Here is a 2,500-nt window from a genome sequence, read left to right as displayed (position 1 = left end):
TGTGCTCAAAACGCTTTAAGAGGAATCCCTAGCCAACAGAAACACGGAACATGTATATTAAAACATGACACCTGCAAAGCGTCATTAGATACATTTTCTCGATAAAAAAAAATCGCTGTTATCGTCCAGGTACTCGCATTACATCCGAATAAGTGAATGAGAGTAAAGATCCTTTCCAAGGACTCAACGTTGTGCTGCCCATTTTGGGACTCGAATCCGGGACATATCAGTCCTATGACGAATGTCTTATCACAAGACCGAAACGTCTCATGTATACCAACGTAGATGAATTCAACACCCTCATTGGCGACCAATGCATCTCAAAATAAATAATTAAAAAACAATTAAATAGATAGATAAATAAATAAATAGATGAATAATTAATTAGATAAATCATAAATGAATAAAAAAATATTTCTAGATTTTATACATGTGCAACCAACCATCTCAATGTGGTGTTATGCGTGGTGAGGCGGGAACTGAAAATGGCATTAAAAGACCAGATGATTGAAGAATTTAGCATTGCATCAAATGTTTTCAGTAGGCAGATAAAGTGAATAATGCGACTTCTCCATCTGTAAAAGAAATTAATTTCGTGATTTTACTAATTTTGCCTTTAGATGAAGTGACTTCATCTAGTCATTTCAAACATAATATTAGATTGACTCGGTGAATCACATTTAATGTAATTACCTCGTATGGTTGTGGAAGGGTAAGGGTCCAAGGAGTTCCTTGTTAAGTATTTTAACTTTCGAGTCCTCAGCTAAGTATTAACTATTTATTGTTGATTGATAAGGTGTCGGGAAACCCGTAACGCAGCTTTGTTATGAACATTCATATATAGAGCAAAATTCACTAAACGTGCTCAAAGCGCTTTACAAGGGGTCCCAAGCCAACAGCAATACTTAGCATTTAGGACGGGCAAAGACGCCTGTTAAGCGATATTACACTATTTTTGGAAGGAGACAACCTGTGAACAGCCAGGTGCTCATTTTACATTCTTCTTCTTCTTCTTCTTCTTCTTCTTCTTCTTCTTCTTCTTCTTCTTCTTCTTCTTCTTCTTCTTCTTCTCCTCCTCCTCCTCTTCCTCCTCCTCCTCCTCCTCCTCCTCCTCCTCCTCCTCCTCCTCCTCCTTCTTCTTCTTCTTCTTCTTCTTCTTCTTCTTCTTCTTCTTCTTCTTCTTTTTTCTTCTTCTTTTTTATTTATTTGTTTATTTCATTTTATATTTACATAATTTTCTCCTATTGCTTTCACAAAAGGTGATACATCAAAAATTTATATTTCAAAATGGAAAAATAAATTTAGACATAATGTGTAGTTAACATTTCGAATAGAATAAAATTTGACAAAAAAAAACAAAACAACCCAGCAACAAACAAAGCAAAAAACAATCGTAAAACAAAAGAAAAGAGGAATCGATAGTTCTGTTGACAAGAATTGAATTCATTGAGATACGAATATGATTCATTATTGTCATAATAAAAAACAAATGTGATTTATTCAGATTGTTTTAATATCATGTCATGTATAAAGAAAGCATTGAAAGGATAGATTATGTGACCGGTATTATATTGGGATGAATCAGACTCAGGAAAGTTTATTTAGAACTAAAATGATAAAAAATACGAAATTAAGATATTTGCATTGTAATAAATTGTAGTCATTCTCCACTATAACGAATGCAAACTAACTAGAACTAAAAAGATAAAAAATACGAAAATTAGACATTTGTAATGTAAAAAATTGTAGTCATTCTCCACTATGACGAATGGAAACTAACTCAAAAGTTCATACATATGGTTGTAAATTCAATTTCCTGCAACTAGTTCATCCAGACTTTTTACTGCTTTGATACGATGGGTCATATAATATTATCGCTAGTTAGTCGTTTAGAAGATACTTAACTCTTTCCTTACAAGCCACTTTCAGAATTGTCCCCAAAATTTCACACCCACCCAACACCATAAATAGAATTTTCTTACCCAAACAGAAAAGCAACAAATACATTCTATGCATGCATAATATTGATCAGCAAAAATGAACTCTACAACACAGTGTCACGTTTTTATACCTACAATAAAACATTTTTCTGAAAATTGTGTGATTTACAAAAATAAATCAGAATGATAAAAGTGCTGGTTGTATCGTAACGAATGGGACGATTTTCCTATGGTTGGTAAGGGGAGGGTTAATCCTCATCGGGCCAAGGGGCGCATAAAGCATCTACTAAAGACTTCCATTTCTGTCAATCGGCCGCATGGACACCGATGTTGTTCCAGGATAGGCCAGCCTCTTTAAGTTCTTTATTCATGGATCTTCTCCATGTTTCTTTGGGCCTGCCTCTCCTTCTGTGTATGTCATCAGCCGTCCAGCGGATTGCTGTTCGTGGCAGAGAAGTTGAAGTTGCCTTATTCTGGCAGCATGTCCAAGCCATCTCCATCTGCATCTCTTTGTAGTTGTAGATAATTCTCACTGTATCCGTTTTTTCTCCTAGAGTTTC

General features: G+C 35.0%; 1 protein-coding gene across 1 annotated transcript in view; it reads left to right on the top strand.

Annotated features, from left to right (window-relative positions):
* Positions 1 to 2,500, top strand: part of LOC144975674 (uncharacterized) — an 8,891-nt gene that overhangs the window by 335 nt on the left and 6,056 nt on the right. The gene's annotated exons all lie outside the window — the stretch shown is intronic.

Source organism: Berghia stephanieae, chromosome 6 (genome assembly GCF_034508935.2).
Source record: "Berghia stephanieae isolate SIO BIC M18660-M18661 chromosome 6, UCSD_Bste_1.3, whole genome shotgun sequence".
Taxonomy (NCBI): domain Eukaryota; kingdom Metazoa; phylum Mollusca; class Gastropoda; order Nudibranchia; family Aeolidiidae; genus Berghia; species Berghia stephanieae.
Note: the sequence above shows the minus strand (reverse complement) of the source record. Positions and strands in the feature narration are given on the sequence as shown.